The sequence below is a fragment of the Chiloscyllium punctatum genome, chromosome 5, assembly GCF_047496795.1.
Source record: "Chiloscyllium punctatum isolate Juve2018m chromosome 5, sChiPun1.3, whole genome shotgun sequence".
Classification (NCBI taxonomy): domain Eukaryota; kingdom Metazoa; phylum Chordata; class Chondrichthyes; order Orectolobiformes; family Hemiscylliidae; genus Chiloscyllium; species Chiloscyllium punctatum.
In genome coordinates this window covers 64117513-64137708 of record NC_092743.1, presented here as the reverse complement: position 1 = coordinate 64137708, position 20196 = coordinate 64117513, and the positions used below count along the sequence as shown (strand labels likewise).

Sequence of the window (20196 nt, the reverse complement as noted above, 5' to 3'; positions counted from 1 at the left end):
CTGACATCTCAGTGTGCCACACATCCCACCACCTCAGATTCTTACTGATAAGCATGACAAGTAACTTGTATGTCTGCACAAAACAACACAAGCATACTGTAGTACAATACAGTACTACTAGCCTTTGGCTTTGTCTAAACACCAAATGCTATTAAATGCTAGTCACTGGTGTGCCCCACAATGCAAGTCTATGCTTCATAAATGGCCTTCAAGTGTATCACAGAGTTGCTATGGTGATCTTGAGGGTTTGGCAAATGTCTGACACCAGCGTATGTGGTCAAGGGATGTTTACAGCTGATTCCCATGGATCGTGCCCTGAGTTGTCATTTGGTCCTAAGCAATATGGAGGTCCTTCAGAGCAAGCAGTGAGCTGAAATCACTAGCTACCCACTTTGATTTCCATGTTGAGATTCTCTTTTGGCACATTTAATTAAACAAGCTGAATATTAGTAAGTAGAGCTGTGACATTAATAAGGCATTTAACCTCCTGAATTAGCAACTTGCTACTGCCTAGTGAGAAACTCACCTTGCCACTCAGCAAAAGCATAAAAGATGCCACACGATGCACCCAGCATTGAGATAGGTCTCTTCGGAACTCTTTCCTGAATCTGTCTGAAATCTCATTAATCTGTCCCTAATTGGATTCTGCCAGTTTTTTTCCTGTCTGATCCTGAGAGGTCCTCTACGTGGGGTGGATTATTCGGAAGCCATTGTGAAAGTACTGAACACTATAGTTATTTGTTGTTATATTACATCTATAATTTCTTATTTATTCCCCCCTTTCTTGATCCTTTTTTGAACCCTTATAACACAGACATAGTTGAGCCATGATTGATTCAGAAGTCAACTTGCTTGATGTGTATGACAGTCCTTTATCCTTCCAAAAAACTCAACTAAGCTAGTGAAATCCATAAGATAAAGACAGTGGAGTGTGGCTGTTAGTCACTGTTGAAATCTGAGGTCTTAGCCAATTCAACATTCTAACATAACAGCAGTCAAATTATTTTTTTTTCTGTTGTGGAAAATTTCATAAAATTTCTGAATAAACAAAACCGTGGTAATTCTGTACATTTCTTTACATTCGCATTAATATTTCAGTCTTTAAAGGGTTAATTACATTCTTTGATAAAGTAAGAAGTGTTTTCTGTTTCTGAGCATAGACTTATCCATAGATACAAATAAGTGGTAAACAGGGTTGACTGTAGATTAAACTGTGGTTGAGGAATAAATATCTTTATTTGCATCAGTAGAAAATCTCTGTTGCCTTATGGCATTTAGCTGTGGTGAGTGCCCTCCACAAACCTGATAATGCCAGTGTCAGTGAGCCATGTGAGTTGTCTCCACAGGCTGTAAATTGGATCCCCTCAGTGACCAGTTAATGTTTTATATTTTCAATGCATGTTTTGCTTTTTCACAGCAACTACAATACTTAGTAACATAAAAATTTAAAATGTTTTTTTTTAGCAATCATGTCATGTCAATTTTTTATAGTTAAAAAGGGTTTATTTAAATCAGGAAGCCTGCTAGTCTCAAACTCTGAATCTGAAAGATTACTAACAGCCACAGCTACTTGCTTGATGAGAGACTCACATTGCTTATCTAATGTGGAAACTCCATGTGGTATATAGTTTCATTAAACGGTGATCAAGAATACATTAGTTCAAAAGATGAAGAGGCAGTGAAGCTCAATCCACCAGATATCTCTGTGCAACAACTTTAAGTGGGTTATTGAAGTGCAAAAGATTTGAGACTGAGCAATTCTATAGTTAAAGCATGCTAACACCAGAGTCCTGTACTTACAAAGTATGTTACTCAGTTTTGATGTAAAAGGATATATAACAAATTTAACAAATACCACAGGAATCCTGGTACTGCATAATATAGATGCAGTTGTGTTAATGGATAAAATAAAAAATCTTCTAAATACGGAATGGATTTTTAAGATAGTAATAATTTTTTTTCAGTGCTAATGTTCAGTGAAAGTAGTATGATATGGTTTTAACTTCAAACACTTGAGAAATTATAAAGCGAAACTGAAATGGAAATTGTCATTGCTACATTGTCAAATGTTAATTTTAGAAAAATCTAATCAATATATAAATCAGATTTAAAAATCTGAGGATGCAAATACTTGTTGCATTAATTTTTGGTTCACTGCAAATGTTTGTTACCACCAATTTAATTCATTATTAGATTTTTAACTAGTGAAATGCAGTCCAAATAGCCGACAAGAAAATTTTAAAAAATGTATCTATCTTTTAGTGAAAATCTTCTTCCTATGTGTGAACCCATAATCCTATCTCTAATATCAGTTAAGGTTGTAGGGGATTCTGACATAGTTTAAAAATTCTTTTGCACAGTGCTTATTATTTTCTCTCTAATCTACATCCCACAGTACATAAGAAAGTGGACTTAGAAATAATGTATGCATTGTACCTTCCAGTATTCTACAGATTCTGGAATAGTTCAGACAGTTGGGAGGGTAACTAAGTAATCTGTCTATTTAAAAAGTGAAACAGAGAGAAAAACTGGAAACTATAGACCAGTCAGCCTGATGTTGGTAGTGGAAAAATGCTAGAGTCCATTATAACAGATTTAATAGTTGAGCACTTGGTAAATAGTGGCAGGATTCTGGCAGTCAGCATGGATGCATAAAGGAAAATAATGTTTAACAAATCCACTGGAATTCTTTAAAGATGTAACCCATGGAGTTGATGAGAGGAAGCAAGGGAATGTGTTTATTTGGACTTTCCAAGAGTCTTTGACAAAGTTCCACTTAAGAGATGGGCATGCAAAAAAATTAAAACACATGGGATTGGAATGTAGTGTATTGAGTTGGATAGTAAGCTGGTTGACAGACAAGAAACAGTAGGAATAAACAGATTTTTTAGGAATGGCAGGCAGTGACTAATGGAGTACCACAGGGATCAGTGGTAGGATCCCAGCCATTTACAGTATACATTAATGATTGAGATGAAGAAACTACATGTAAAATTGACAAATTTGCAGATGATACAAAGCTGGGTGGAAGTATGAGTTGTGAGGAAGATACAGACATGTTTAATGTGATGTGAGTGAATGGGCAAATGCATGGCACAAGTGATATAATGTGAATAAATGTAACATGTTTACAAAGGGAGATAGAGAGAAAACTGGGAACTATAGACCAGTCAGCCTGATGTTGGTAGTGGGGATAAATGTGAGGTTATACACTTTAGGAACAATAATGTGAGGTAGATTATTAGCTGAATAGTTATAAATTGAAAGGGGGAATGTGTATCGAGATTTGGCTATCCTTTTACACCAGTCACTGAAGGTAAGCATGTAGGTGCCTCAGACATTAAAGAAGTGGCATAGTGGCCTTCATAGGATGCCTTTCTACAAATATACAGGGCCTTTGTGAGATCACACCTGGATTTTGGTCTCTTTATCTGAAGGGCATCCTTGCTATGGAGTTCTTAGCAAAGATTTATCAGACCGATTTTTAGAACTGACATATTAAGGAAAGTTGAATTGGTTAGGATATTTGCTGGAGTTCAGAAAAATTAGGAGGGTATGTCATAGAAGGCTATAAAATTCTAACAGGACTAGACAAGGTGGTTACAGGAAGAATGTTACAAAAAGTGTTGGAGACCAGAACCAGGAGCCAGAATTTAAGGGTACACGGTAACCCATTTATGACTGAGATGAGGAGAGATTTCTTTATCCAGAGAGTGGTGAGCCTGTAGAATTCACTAACACAAAGTGATTGAGGCCAAAACATTGTGTTTCAAGAAGGACATGGATATAGCACTTGGGATTAAAGAGATCAAAGGATTTGGGGAAATGTTGGAACAGGCATATTAAGTTCAATGATTGGCCATGATCATAATGAATGGAAGAGCAGGATCAGATTGCCTATTCCTCCTATTTTTTACATTTTTATAGAGACTTAGGAAATTGCAGCAATATGTCATGTTAGTGGGACATCCTGCTGTTACTGAGCACTGTGGAGGGAGTGGATATATGTGCATGTGCTGCTAAACAAATGGGCTGATATGTCCGGGATAGTGTCAGGCTTCTTGAGTGTTGTTGGAGCTACACTCTTCCAGGCAAGTGGGGAATGTTCCATCACAATCCTGACTTGTATCTTATAGACTGTGCACAGGCTTTGGCAGTCAGGAGATTGGTTAGTCACTGCAGGATTCTTCGTGGTCCTCTCTTGTACAGTCAGTATTTAAATAAACTCAGCTAATGTTTTGGAGAATAAGATTTGAATCCAACCATGGCAGATGATGGAATGAGAATTCAATATGATATCAACAATTAAGAATTTATTGAAGACTGATGAAACAATTGTTAGAAAAGCCCATCTGGCTCACCAATGTTCTTCCTCTGGTCTGGCCTGCTCCAAACATACAGTAATGTGATTGACTCTCAACTACCCTCTGAAATGGCCAAGCAAACCACTCAGTTGTATCAATCGCTACAAAGTGTCAAAGTAATGAAATCAGACAGCCCACCTGGCATTGATCTAGACACCAGAAATGGCAAAACCAGCCCTGTTGACTCTGCAAACATTACTAACATCTGGGAGCTAGTGCCAAAATATGGAGATCCGTCTCAGACTAGTCAAGCAAGAGCTGGGCATTGCCTTTGTCATAGAATCTTAAGTTATACGCAATGTCCCAGGCACCCCATCACCGTCTCTGGATATGTCCTGTTGTAAAGTGAAAGCTGGGTAAATGTACCCTGACTAACCTTGACCAGCTTGCAGTAACCCTTTATAACTCAGGTATGTTACACAGAGAGATAGGCAGAGGACAAGAGTCAGGGAAGGCTAAACACTTTATCAAGGAAAAATGATATTTATGAGCCTCTACTATTGTACTTTAATTAAACTCTATCAAACTCTATCAATCTTTACACAATCTATTCAATAAACAGTCCTAAATCTCTGAGTAAACAGTCTCAATCTACACTAAGTATCTACTTCTGACACAAAAATCAGAGGATTCACTACACCCTATCCACAGATCTGTACTGCTATATTTTTCTGAAAGGACTGGTAATACCCACTCAATAAGTGTAGGATTAGCTGGTTCTCCATCTTTAAGGGTTGACTGATGTTTCAGGATCTGCAGTCATCAATATGAGCTTCCTCTCTCGTCTAGGCCAGGTACTGGCCTTCGGGTCGTCTCATTGAAATAGTCTTTCTGGAGACTCCATTGAAGAAAGTGCAGGGTTCCAGATTGCCCCTTTTATTCCCCTCTTTGTGGCTTTCTTGAAGATTCTGCTGCCTGTCTCCAATGCTAGCATTGGACGGGTGCAGGAACATTCAGTGAGGTGACTACTTTCCATGTTTGGAGATCGCAGATCATGGTTTTGAACCTTCAACTGTCAAGTGCCATCTTGTTACACTATGCTTCTGGCCTCCTTTTGAGTTGGGTGTCACCAAGTTTGTGTAGCATTCTTCTAATAAAGTAGATTCTTTAGAGATAACACAATGTGGTTGTTAGCACCTGGGCAGGCTGTTCCAGGTCTGAGTGGTTTCGACGGAAGTTGATTGTCCCAGACCTGGCTGCATGAGTACTATGTGTTCCAGCTCTGCAGTTTGCAAATTGCAGAGTCTAGCTAGGTTTAAACTTGGCTTCCACATTATGAGTTTGTATGCATGCTGTTGAAAAAAAAATCAGTATTTCTGAAATGATCCTGGAGGTCACAGGTCACTTGGCCACAGTCCTGTCCCATAAGTCGGACAGACCCAGAAGAAGTGGCGACACAGCAGTATACAGGCAGGTATGAGTTGCTTTGGAGTCCTTAACATTGACTCTGAACCTCATTAAATCTCATGGCATTAATTTAAACATAGGGAAGGTAACTTCCTTTTGATTACCATGTACTATCCTTCCTTGGCTGATACATCAGTACTCCTTACATTGAACAATACTTGGAGGAAATACCGAGGGTGGCAAGGATGCAAAATATATGCAGGTTGGGGAATCTTAATGTCCACCACCAAGAATGGCTTGGTACCAGCATTACTGATTGATCTGGTTCAGTCCTAAAGGACATTGCTGCTAGACTGGGTCTGCAGCAGGTGGTGAGGAAACCAACAAGAAGGAAAGATATGTAATCTCATCCTTACCAAATTGCCTGCTGCATGTGTATCTGTTATTGATACTATCGATAAAAGGGACCACTGCACAGTCCTTATGGAGATGAGGTCTTGCCTTCACAATCAGAATTCCCTCCATCATGTTATGTGCTAAATGGGACAGACTTCAAACAGATCTAGAAGCTCAAAACTGGCCATCCATGAGGCACTGTGGATCATCATCAGCAGCAGAATCATACTCCAATATAATCTGCAGCCTCATGGCCTGGCATATCCACCAAACAGCTATTACCATCAAGCCAGGAGATCAATGCTGGTTCAGTAAAAAGGGCATACCAGGAGCAACAACAGGCATGCCAAAAAGTGAGGTGTCAATTTGTGAAGCTACCAAACAGGACTGCTTGAGTGCCAAATAACATAAGCAGCAAATGATAGACAAAGCTAAGTGATCACACAGCCAATGGACCAGATCTAAGCTCTGCAGTCCTGCTACACCCAATTGTGAATAGTGGTGAACACAAAACAATTCACTGGAGGAGAAGGCTCCACATATATCCCTGTCCTCCATGATGGAAGAGCCTAGGACATAAGTGGAAAAGATAATTGTTGTATTTGCAACAACCTTCAGCCAGAAGTGCTGGGTAGATCATCCATTTTGGCCTTTTCCATTTGAACAGATGCCAGTCTTCAGCCAATTTGATTCACTCCACATGATATTAAGAAAAGGTTGAAGGCACAGGATGTGCAAAGGTTATGGGCCCTGACAACATGCCAGCAATAGTCCTGAAGATGTGCTCTAAAGCTGGCTGCACCCCTAGCCAAGCTGTCCCAGTACAGCTACAACACTGGCATCCACCCAACAGTGCGGAAGATTGTCCAGATATGTCCTGTATATAAAACGCAGAAAAAATCCAATCCAGTCAATACCATCCCATGAATTTTCTGTCAATTGTCAATAAAGTATGTAAGGTGTCGCTAAGTGCTATTAAGCAACACCTGCTTGGCAATAACCTGCTCGCTGATGCCCAGTTCAAGATCTACCAGGACCACTCAGCTCCTAGCCTCATTAAAGCCTTGGTTCAAACACCGACACAAGAGCTGAATTCCAGAGGGGAGGTGAAAGTGACAGACATTGACATCAAGGCTGCATTTGACTAAATGTAGTATCAAGGAGCCCTACAAAACTGGAATAAATGGGAATCAGGGAGTAGACTTTCCACTGGTTGGAGTCATAGCTTACACATAGGAAGTTGGTTGTGGTTGTCAGAGGTCAGTCATCTCAGCTCCAGGACAGCTTTGTAGGAGTTCCTCGAGCTAGTGTCCTCGGCATAACCATCTTCAGCTGCTTCATCAATGACCTTCCCTCCTTCATAAGGTCAGAAGTGGGGATGTTTGCTGATGATTGCAAAATGTTCAGCACCATTTGCGATTCCTCATTTACTGAAGCAGTCCATATTCAAATGCAGCAAGAACTGGACAATATCCAGTCTTGGGCTGACAAGTGGCAAGTAGTATTTGTGCTACACAAATGCCAGGCAATGACCATCTCCAATAACAGGTGATCTAATGACTGTCAGTTGACATTTAGTAATAAAACTATCACTGAATCCCCCACTATCAACATTCTGATAATTACCATTGAGCAAAGCCTCAGCTGAACTAGCCACACATGTACAGGGCTACAACAGCAGGTCAGCGAAGAAGAATACTGCAGGGAACAGCTCACCTGACTCACCAAAGCTTGTTCAAGGCACAAGTCAGAAGTGTGATGGAATTCTTTCCACTTGCCTCAATGAGTGCAACTCTACCAACACTCAATAAGCTTGACATCATCTGGACAAAGCAGCCCACTTAATTGACACCACATCCACAAGCATCGACTCTCTCCTCCACCGCCAATGCTCATTAGCAGCAATGTGTATGATCTACAAGATGCATTGTAGAAAGATCCTTAGAGCGCCTTCCAAACCCATGACCACTTCCATTTCAAAGGACAAGACAGTAGGTTAGTGTGAACACCATCACCTGCAGTTTCTCCTCCAAGTCACTTGCCATCCAAGTGAAGAGTGGTTGAGGTCTCGGTCTGTACTTGATGGAGTTTAGATTGATAAGAAGGGATCTAATTGAAACTTACAGAATATTGAGAGGCCTGGATAGAGTGAACATGGAGAAGATGTTTCCTTTAGTAGCAGAGATTAGGACCTGAGGGCATAGCCTCAGACTAAAAGGACAACCCTTTAGAACTGAGATGAAGAGAAATTTCATCAGCAAGAGAAGGTGAATCTGTGGACACAGAAGGCTGTAGGTGCAAAGTCATTGAGTGTGTTTGAAACAGAAAGATGGTTCTTGATGAATAGATTGGTCAGTGGACAGTGGTTGAAGCAGGAAAATGGGGTTCAGAAGCATATCAGTATTGATCATATAGTGGAGCTGACTTGATGGGCTGAATGGCCTAATTCTTCTCCTATATTTTAAGGTCTTATTTGGAAATATATAGCCACTCCTTCACTGTTGCTGGGTTAAAATCCTGGAATTCTCTTCCTGGGCACATTTTGGGTCTATCTACAGCAAATGGACTGCAGTGGTTTAAGAATACAGTTCACCACCATCTACTCAAGGGGAGCTAGTGATGGGCAAAAATTGCTGGCCTACCATGTACCACAAGTGAACAAAAAAAATGGCTGGTCCAGTTCAGGCTCTGAACAATGGTAACCCCCAATTGTAACTACTACAGCCAATCAAATATAGAATATCTATGTTGCATGTACTATCTCCTGACACAATAGTTTGTCGAATCATAGAATCCCTACAGTGTGAAATCAGGCCTGTCCCACTATTCAATAAGGACATGACTGATGGATACATTGATGCTTTTACTCACCCCATCCTCATAATCCTGTACACCACTGATAATCAGATATCTATCAACCTATCTACCTTAAACACACGTGATAGTTTGCCCATTCATTTGTTTTTGATTGTGTAGCTATTAAATACTCCTGTGCAACTTTCCATTCTCTTTTGAGTCTCTCTAGAAACATGGACCTTTCATCCTACCTTGAGGGTTCATCTTATGTCTTAAAAACTTGTCCATAATTAATTTTAATGGACCTATTATTTCATGGCCACAGATTAATTTGAATGGACTAAGGCCAAAGTCTGTACGAACTCTGTTATATTGTTACATTTCTTGTAAAGAAACAAGACTGATTGGTAAATTTAATTTGCATCCTGGGTGCCATGTTTCACTGCTGCACTGTAGTCATGTACCAAATGAGAACGTATCAAACTACCAGCCACACATTAAGTTAAAATATATAGGCTCCAGCATTTTGAACCGAAAGTGTGATTATTTCTTTTCATGTGAGAAGGCATAACATGGTGGCAATGGGTGTGGTTGAGTAAAATACCCAATATTTTCTGCAGATGTAATGGTTTTTTAAAAATTTACTCATGGGAAATGAGCATTGCTGACTGGTCAGCATTTATTGCCCATTCTTAATGGCCCTTGAGAAGGTGGTAATGAGCTGCCTTTTTGAACCACTGCGCTCCACATGCTCTAGGTTGACCTGCAATGCCCAATAGGAAGAAATTCCAGGAGTTTGACCCAGCTACAGTGAAAGAAAATATATCTCCAAGTCAGGATAGTGAGTGGCTTGGAGAGAAGCTTCCAGATGGTGGTGTTTCCATTAATCTGCTGTCCTTCCCCTTCTAGATGGAAGTGGTCATGGGTTTGGAAGGTGCTGTCTAAGGATCTTTAGCTGAATTAGATTGAACATTTAACTCCAGTTAATGCCAGAGAAAGAAAACAAATTCAGCAAACTGCAAAAATGAAATGGCCACTGTAGCAATGAATGCACAGCTCCTGTACATGTTGAATTGGGAGACTGATGACTTCATAGAGATACGTGAGAAGTTTAAACAGAAGTGTGGACAGATTTTCAGTAGCTTTAGTGTAACTGAACCATGATGAAGTGGAAAGGGTCAGCTGCTACATCCTTTTTGTGGCAGAAGAGCTAGTTAAATTTGTTTAACAACTGAAAGCTACGTGAAGGGGACAGCAAAAGATCCAGATGAAATTCATATGTCTGCACTAAAAGTCAAATCATTGCATCTACCAAGATTAATTCTAAGGCCTGATGATAATTTCCTAACAAGATTGAAAATGCATCAAAAATGTACATTCAGAGACATAGAGAAGCAAAGAGTTTAAGATCAGGAAGGTTATGCTAGATCTGTCGAAAATGCTGATTAGGCCAGGGCTACAGTACTGCGTGCATGTCTGGAATCCACATTAGAGGAGGGATGTGATAGCGCTGGAGAGGATGCAGAGAAGATTTACCAGGATGTTGCTTTGGCTGGAGATTTTCAATTATGAAGAGACTTTGGACAGACTGGGATTCTTTTTTCCTTAGACTGGAGGGGGACATGATTAAGGAAGGAGTAACAGAAATGCAGAGTATTGGATTAATGGTAAGATTCTTGGTAATGTAGATGAATAGAGAGATCTCCGTATCCACGTACATAGGTCCCTGAAAGTTGCCACTCGGGTTGATAGGGTTGTTAGGAAGGAATACGGTGTGTTAGCTTTTGCTAATAAAGGGAGTGAGTTTCAGAGCCATGAGAACACGCTGCAGCTGTACAAAACCTTGGTGTGGCTGTACTTGGAGTATTCTGGTCACCGCGTTATAGGAAGGATGTGGAAGCTTTAGAAAGGGTTCAGAGGAGATTTACCAGGATATTGCCTGGTATGGAGGGAAGGTCTTTTGAGGAAAGGCTGAGGGACTTAAAGCTGTTTTTATTAGTGGGAAGAAGGTTGAGAGGTAAGAATCGGAGGGTTCGATAGGGTGGACAGTGAGAGCCTTTTTCCTCGAATGGCTAGCACAAGGGAAATAGCTTTAAATTGAGGTGTGATAGATTAAGGACAGATGTCAGAGGTAGTTTCTTTACTCAGAGAGTAGTAGGTGTGTCCAACAGTCTGCCTGCAACAGTAGGTGTCAAATTTAAGGGCATTTAAATGGTCATTGGATAGACAAATGGATGAAAGTGGAATAATGTAGATTAGATTGCCTTCAGATTGGTTTCACAGGTCAGCGCAACATCGAGGGCCGAAGGGCCTGTACTACGCTGTAATGTTCTATGTAAACCCAGTATATTCATTTGGGGTATATATCAGCAAGTAGTTAGAAACTTAATCCTTTGTCCCAATCTATGGTTAGTTCTTCAGCATTTGAAGAAAAGGGAGTTATTTTTCTTTTTGACAAAGAAACTTTGTAACTCTTATCTATCTTATTCACCTCTACTGCATCCAGTGTTTACGTCTTGGTTGCTGCTAAGGCTACAATTTGATCTGAAGTATTTTTCTTAGGAGTACCTTTTGAAATCATTCTTATGTACCTAATAAATTCCATGGACCCCCTTGCAACTTCCAGCATTCAGAACAATGCTGTTCCACTCCATTACAATGGAAACACTTCGACTTTTGCCTTTTACCTCAGCACCTTCCTTTCTGATCTGTGGTAATGATCTTGGGGCATTCCTAGCTGTGCCGACTTTACTCTAACTTTAAGTCTTTCAACTTTCTATCCTTCTCAAATTTATGGGGGTGATAAGAGAAAACGTTTAGTTTTGTGGCTCAGCTCATAATCATCAACTATTACTGCTGCCTGACTAGCAGTTGAAAACTTTTCATCTTCAACATTAGTTCTTATTACAAAGCCTTTTACTGAACCAGTGCTTCAATGCTGGTTTCAGCAAATGCAGTGAAACCAAGCAGCAACCCTGATCTGTTTTCAGACACCTAAGTTCCACATTAGCATCTGTTGCTAAGGAAAGCTGGTAAGAAAATGAAAGCTTTTTATCTGGAAACAAGACCACCCTTACCATCTCAGTGTTCAAAGTTAAAAATCACACAACACCAGGTTATAGTCCAACAGGTTTAATTGGAAGCACATTAGCTTTCTGAGCGATGCTCCTTCATCAGGTGATTGTGGAGTGCTCGATTGTAACACAGAATTTATAGCAAAAATTTGCAGTGTGATGTAACTGAAATCATACATTGAAAAATTGATTGTTAAGCCTTTCATCTGTTAGAATACAGTGATAGTTTCACTTCTTTCATGTGTAAATCACAAAACCCTTTTTTTTAAAAGTTGCATTCTCGGGTTAGCTATTAACAATGGTGATAGCTAGACAATATGTTGAAGGTGTTAGCCCCCTGTGTTCTCTGTCTATGACCTGATGTTTAGATTGATTCTAATCTAAAAAGTGAGATAACAGACTTTTACATAAATTCATGCAGGTTTTGAGCTCAGAGTTCTATGTGAATGTATGTAGTTTTTGAGCAAAGTGCAATGTAACTCTGCAAGTACAAATTCACCCCACAAAATATATGTGTGCATGTGGGTCTTTGTCTGTCTGTGTGTGTGTCTGTCTGGGGTGGGGGTTGTGAGTGTGAGAAAGTGTGTGTGTGTGTGTGTGTGTGTGTGTGTGTGTGTGTGTGTGTGTGTGTGTGTGTGTGTGTGTGTAGTGAGTGCAGAGTGTCTTAAGTCTGTGAGGGGGTGCATGTGTGGGAGTGTGTGTGTCTATAAGGGTGTGTGTGGGTGTCTATGTGCGCGTCTGTGTGTACCTGTGTCCGTGTGTATGTGAGAGTGTGTGTGTGTGTAGGAATATCTGTGTGTGTGTGTGTGTGTATAGTGCAATGTGGTCACCTGTAATGTGACATGAACCCAAGGTCCCGGTTGAGGCCCTCCCTATGGGTACCGAACTTAACTATCAGCCTCTGCTCGGCCACTTTTCTCTGCTGCCTGTCCCGAAGTCCACCTTGGAGGATGGTCACCCGAAGGTCCGAGGCTGAATGTCCTGGACCGCTGAAGTGTTCCCCATCCCAGACAGACACACGCCACATCTTTTAGACTGTGAGAGGAAACTGGAGCACCCAGAGGAAACCCATGCAGACACAGGGAGAATGTGCAAACTCCACACAGACAGTCACCCCAGGCTGAAATCGAACCTGGGACCCTGGTGCTGTGAGACAGCAGTGCTAACCACTGAATCACCATGCTGCTCCAAGGAGAAGAATGAGTCCATTCAGCCCTTTGAGTCTGCTCTGCCATTCAATCTTGGCTGATAGTTTTCCCAACCTGTTCTTCTGCTAGGTCCCCATAACCCATGATCCCCTTACAAATCAAGAACCTATGTATCTCTATTTTAAATACACTCAATGATTTGGCCTCCTCAGCTCTCTGAGGCAATGAGTTGCACAGAATAACTACCCCTGCCTAAAGAAATTCCTCCTCGTCCTTTAACTTTAAGTCTGTGCCCTCAGATACTAGCCTCTCATACTAGTGGAAACATCCACTTCATCCAGGCCTCTCAGTATTCTGTAAGTTTAAATGAGACTCTCTTTCATTCTTCTAAACTTCTTTGGGTACAGACACAGTGTTCTCAAATGCTGCTCCATAAGCCCGTCATCCTTAGAGTAATTTTTGTAAACCTCCCCTGGACTCCCTCCAATGCCAGCACATCCTCCCTTAGATACAGAGTCCAAAACTGCTCACAGTATACCAAATGCAGTCTGACCAGAGCCTTATATAGCCTCACATACAGACTCTGTCAGTCTAAAGTCACATTTAGGCCAGATTAGGTAAGGATGGCAGTTTTTCATTTGCGAAAGGACATTAGTGAGCCAGATGGGTTTTCATGGCAAGTTTCAATCATTCAACTCCTAATTCAAGATTCTTGAATTCAAATGACCCCATCTGCTGTGATGAGTCTCGAATTCAGGTCCCCAAAGCATTGCCTGGGTCCATAGACAATATCATTATACCGTTGCCTTCTCCTCTTGTCATTACTAACACCTCCTCACCCTTCCTCATGTCACCCTTCCATGCAGTAGTGAAGGATATAACACTTGCATTGAGTATAGGAGTTGGGAGGTCATGTTGCGGCTGCACAGAACATTGGTTAGGCCAGTTTTGGAATATTGAGTACAATTCTGGTCTCCTTCGTATCGGAAGGATATTGTGAAACTTGAAAGGGTTCAGAAAAGATTTACAAGGATGTTGCCAGGGTTGGAGGATTTGAGCAACAGTGAGAGGCTGAATAGGCTGGGGCTGTTTTTCCCTGGAGCGTCGGAGGCTGAGGGGTGACCTTATAGAGGTTTACAAAATCTTGAAAGGCATGAATAGGATAAATACACAAGGTCTTTTCCCTGGGGTGGGGGAGTCCAGAATTAGAAGACCTAGGTTTAGGGTGAGAGGGGAAAGAATTAAAAGGGACCTAAGGGGCAACTTTTTCATGCAGAGAGTGGTACGTGTATGGAATGAGCTGCCAGAGGAAGTAGTAGAGGCTGGTACAATTACAATATTTAAAAGGCATGTGGCTAGGTATATGAATAGGAAGGGCTTAGAGGGATATAGGGCAAGTGCTGGCAAATGGGACTAGATTAGTTAGGATATCTGGTCGGCATGGATGAGTTGGGCTAACTGGTTTGTTTCTGCACTGTACATCTCTGTAACTCTATGACTTGCCCTTCTACTTCTTTCTTTCTTAGTGTCCAAGGCTTCAGATAAATCCTCCTGATAAAGCAGTAATTTACCTATACTACTGTCAAATTAGTCTACTGTATTTGCTGCTCAAAATGCTGTCTCCCATACATTGTTGAGACCAGATGCAGACTGGGTGATCCCATTACGGCATACTTCCCCTCTGTATAACAATGACCTCACCTTGCAGATACTTTCCAGTATAATGCATCATCTTGCTGTAATGCTAATACTTCTTTCAAAAGCCCACTACACTGTTCATGTGAAGCCAAAAAGAACCTCATTTCCTGCTTAGGCACTTTACAGCCTCAAGAGCATGTCCTTTGTCCTCCATTTTGATTGCCACTTCCCCAACCCTAGAGTCTTGTTTGCATAGATTTGCTCTGAACAGGCCTGACCAATTTTTTTACTGTTCACAGCTACCAGAAACATCATCTTTTGTAAATTACTCCTTTATTATCATTAACATTCCCTTTTATTTTTTTCTGTAACCATTGTCACCATTTGTTTCACTTGCTCCCCTTCTCCCTTTGTTATTAGCATAAAGGGTTTTATTTTCTGGCTCCATTCATTTCCAAAGTAGAGTCATACAATTCTTGAACTGTTACTTGCCATCTCTCTTCACAGATGCTGCCAGACCTACTGATTTTCTCCAGTCTTTTGTGTCTTTATTCCAAATTGCAGCATTTGCCATATTTTACTTCTCCTTAATAAATGCTTAGCTAGTTGTGAATCGCTTTAGGACATCGTAAAGTCATGAAAGATTCCACATTAATAGAAGTATTTGTCTGGAGTTAATGTAAAACAAGTTTTGTTCTGCTTTTATGCTGGCAGCTCAAACCAGTATTCTTTTACTTCAAGCCAATTCTGTAATATACTAGTTCAGCTATGCTGTTGCATTAGGATTTGACTCAACTATTCCAACAATAGAGTACTTTGACCTGATGGAGTCAGGTCTGAAATCAAGTGCATCATTTGAATGGCATTTTCATTCTTATGGTGATGTAATTGAGGGATTCTGCATTACACTTTTATGTTAAGGGATTTTTCTAAATATTAGTAGTAGACTTTACTAGGATTGGTTCTTCAGAGGGTCGGTGTGCATTCGATGGGCCAAATGGCCTGCTTCCACACTGTAGGGACTCTATGATTCTGTGTGCATAAAAGATCTCACAGCACTATTCAGAGAAGATAATAGGAGTTCTTGGACTGTTTTGATGTTTGTTTCTCAAACAAGATCTCCAATAACTAAGTTTAAAATCACACAACACCAGTTTATAGTCCAACAGGCTGATTTGGAATCACTAGCTTTCGAAGTGCTGCTTCTTCATCAAGTGGTTGTGGAGCAGAATCATAAGACACAGACTTTATAGCGACAGGATTGCAGTGTCATGGAATGTAATATTAAACAAATTTAGCTTAAATCTTTCATCTTTTAGAATGAACATGTTAGTTTTGGTTCCTTCGTATGTAATTCCCAAAACTTTTTTGAAGTTACATATTCAAGATAGTTTTTAATAACAGATGTCTTCACAGCTCAGATAATGCATTGAAGGTGTGAAATTAAAGTCTGTCTGTGTCCCAGTGTTAGATCAGATTGATATTATTCCTAAAGTTGGAGTTACAGAATCTTTGTCCACCCTAGTCCAACACCAGCCCCTCCAAATCATGACTCCCAATAACTAATTACTTGATTAGTTATCACATTGCTGTTTGACATAAGAACAAGGACTATACTTCAAATGTTCTATACTACTGGAAAGTGATTTTGAAGTCAGAGGACCATAAAGTTTGCTGTATAAATACTCAATAGTTCATTCATTCAAATGCTTAAAATCTGAATGAGTACTTTATTCTAGAAGTGTCCTGATTGACTGTTCTACTGTACATTTGTTGAGAAGAATCCAATCTCCAAAAGTATACATTGGTCAAACTTGCCCATTGTTCTGCATATTTCATTATTGGAAGAAATAAATCATTTTTTATTAATACACAGTGTACTAAGAATAAATTAGGCCTATTGGTGAAGCCTGGTATTTCTAGTACAAAATAGAAAATCTTGCAGGACTATAATCAAGGTGCAACTACTGTAATGCTCAGAAATAGTAGCAATTAAAACCACTTCCACAAGGGTGTAGAATAATGGTCAACCAATCTGTACTTGTACTGCACTGCTGGCTTTCCTCCTATTCTCAGGTATCATTAGTTACACACATACTGAGATTGAAGTGCTAACAATTAACGGCATAATAGTCAATCCTGTGGCATGCTTCAATAAATAGGCATCAGCAAGCCACTGATGCAAGCAGCAGGTATCTACATGTTAATGTACAGGTCATTTTCAGCAGCAACCTTTGGGGATGGCATTTGAATACAATGGTTGTTTATAAAGCTTATTGTTAAAGGATTTGAGTTGGTGATTAACCCTCAGGCAACAACAGATCTTCATCACAACCAGGCAATCAAGATAACTTGTAACCCCACCAAATAGATATTCACGTACAGAATAATTTTCATCTACTCACTGCTATTTAACCTGAATGCCTCCTTTACAATCGATACAGATTCACCTATGTGATTCATCTATGCATGACCATAGATAATGAGGAACTCTAACTGCTTACTCACCATTATTTAGGAGCAGTTTGATCAACATGCCCTTCACTTGAGATATAAAAAAGAACTTCTTATTGGCAAAAGCCTATCAGAGTACAGTCAAAACTGCAAAGTATTGTGGACATTTTTAACTTGTAATTCCCCCATGTGATTTTTAAAAGCTGACTGATTCAGCCAAATATGGCAGAAGTAAGTTAAGTGGCTGACTGGAGAGAGAGAGAGAGACACCAATGGAGGGGTTAAAAGGCCAGTTGCAACTCTACTAGTATGTGAGACTGAATGTTTTTGTACGTACCAACCTCAGTTTGAGTGTTGGCATGTTGTGAATGGTGACAGTTGAAGAAATATCCTCTAGCTAGACCTACATTTCAGGTAGAGACCTCCTCAGGCTCTAAATGCAGCAAACCAACTGAAAAAAAGGACAACAAAAGCACTCTTTCTCACCCTGAATGCTGGAATTCAATTACAGTCAAAAGTAATCAGAACCACAGAATCTCAACTAATCTGTAAAACTAAGAATCCTGAAACCAACTATTTAACGACAATTCAACTAACCTCCACTGCAGTGGCCATAGCCTTCAACTATTAACTTTACAAACAATTCAGAAACTGATCCCTGTGTCAATTTATTAACTTCTGTCTTTTTGGGCTCACCTCTTATTTCTAATCTGTGTTTATGTATGTTGTGTTATTAATTCTTTACACATCGTATAATCAGTAAACTAACATATTGTCACTTCAAGAAATGCCAGTTTAATTGGCTCATTTTAAAATAATTCATTTGGATTTAGGTGAAAGGTATCCATAAAGCTGAAATCCTTTCTAAATTAATGAGTAAATAAAAAAGTGGAACCAGTTTATCTTTCCTCACCCAACAGTGTAATAGTTTGGGGAATCCCATTTGGAGCCATAACAAAGTAAAGGAATCTTACCCGGAGTCTGTTCATAACAAATTCTGGGTCTTGCTATGATTTGTATCCACAGATGAAACAAAAGAATCAAGCTGGGTAAATTGTCACTTTGAAACCAGTTTTAAAGGGGACAAAAACTGCAAACGACTTTCTTAGGATTGCATTGCTACAGTATAGGTATGTCTGCATTTGATTCTTGGGCATTCCCAGCAGAATTAGGGGAACATACATTTGCTGATTTAAATGTTCTGTTCCCCCAAACTGTTCAAAAAATTTGGTGAAGCACTTAGGATCATAATTTCTTCTGACAACCAGAAACCCTGAAATTTTAAAACAGTTGGTTTACGTTTGGTGTATGAGGATAATGAAACAGATAAAGTAGAGGTTGAAAAATCAAAATTGGAGCGGTGGGAAAAGAAAAAAAAGAACGAATGTGTGAGAGAGGGAGAGAAAGCTGAGAAAAGGAAGAAAGAACAAGGAGAGAAGACCTAAGCAGAGTTTCTGAAGAACTGCAGGAGAAGAAATTTGAACAAAGAAAGCTTAAGTGAAGAGCAGGAACTTCACTTTGGCCCATGAAGATACAACAGGATCAGACTTGAGGACAGCAGCAACTTGGTTTGCTCCTTTAATTCCTAACTTTGAGGTAGAATCTTTGTTTATCTCTTGCAAGCAGTGCCACAGCAGTAAAAGTGGCCAGTATGACATTGGTCCTAATTACTGCAGAGTAAGCTATTGGTAATAGTGCAAACGGTTGATACTGTTTTGCCTGAGGAATATGCCACTAATTAAGTGACAGTAAAAAAAAAGGCTATCTTAAATGTCATATCAGCTAGTGCACGTGGCATACTTGGAAAAACTATGATTTGGAGATGCCGGTGTTGGACTGGGGTGTACAAAGTTAAAAATCACATAACACCAGGTTATAGTCCAACAGGTTTAATTGGAAGCACATTAGCTTTCGGAGCGACACTCCTTCATCAGGTGATTGTGGAGGGCTCGATTGTAACACAGAATTTATAGCAAAAATTTGCAGTGTGATGTAACTGAAATTATACATTGAAAAATTGATTGTCTGTTAAGCCTTTCATCTGTTAGAATACAGTGGTAGTTTAACTTCTTTCATGTGTAAATCACAAAACCTTTTTTTAAAAGTTGCATTCTCGGGTTAGCTATTAACAATGGTGATAGCTAGACAATATGTTGAAGGTGTTAGCCCCCTGTGTTCTCTGTCTATGACCTGATGTTTAGATTGATTCTAATCTAAAAAGTGAGATTACAGAGTTTTACATAAATTCAGTTTTTGAGCTCAGAGTTCTACATGAATGTATGTAGTTTTTGAGCAAAGTGCAATGTAACTCTGCAAGTACAAATTCACCCCACAAAATATATGTGTGCATGTGGGTCTTTGTCTGTGTGTGTGTCTGTCTGGGGTGGGGGTTGTGAGTGTGAGAAAGTGTGTGTGTGTGTGTGTGTAGTGAGTGCAGAGTGTCTTAAGTCTGTGAGGGGGTGCATGTGTGGGAGTGTGTGTGTCTATAAGGGTGTGTGTGGGTGTCTGTGTGTGCGTCTGTGTGTACCTGTGTCCGTGTGTTTATGAGAGTGTGTGTGTGTGTGTGTGTAGGAATATCTGTGTGTGTAGTGCAATGGTGATCACCTGTAATGTGACATGAACCCAAGGTCCCGGTTGAGGCCCTCTCTATGGGTACCGAACTTAGCTATCAGCCTCTGCTCGGCCACTTTTCTCTGCTGCCTGTCCCGAAGTCCACCTTGGAGGATGGTCACCCGAAGGTCCGAGGCTGAATGTCCTGGACCACTGAAGTGTTCCCCAACTGGGAGGGAACCCTCTTGTCTGTTGATTGTTGTGCGGTGCCCATTCATCCGTTGTCGTAGTCTTTGCTCGGTTTCCCCAATGTACCATGCCTCCGGGTATCCTTGCCTGCAATGTATAAGATAGACAACGTTGGCTGAGTCACATGAGTACCTGCCATGTACAAGGTGGGAGATATTCCCACGCTTAATAGTGGTATCT

At 40.3% G+C, this 20196-nt stretch overlaps 1 protein-coding gene across 6 annotated transcripts in view; it reads left to right on the top strand.

Annotated features, from left to right (window-relative positions):
- ccdc178 (coiled-coil domain containing 178) overlaps positions 1 to 20196 on the top strand; it is a 379630-nt gene that overhangs the window by 158065 nt on the left and 201369 nt on the right. The window lies entirely within an intron of this gene.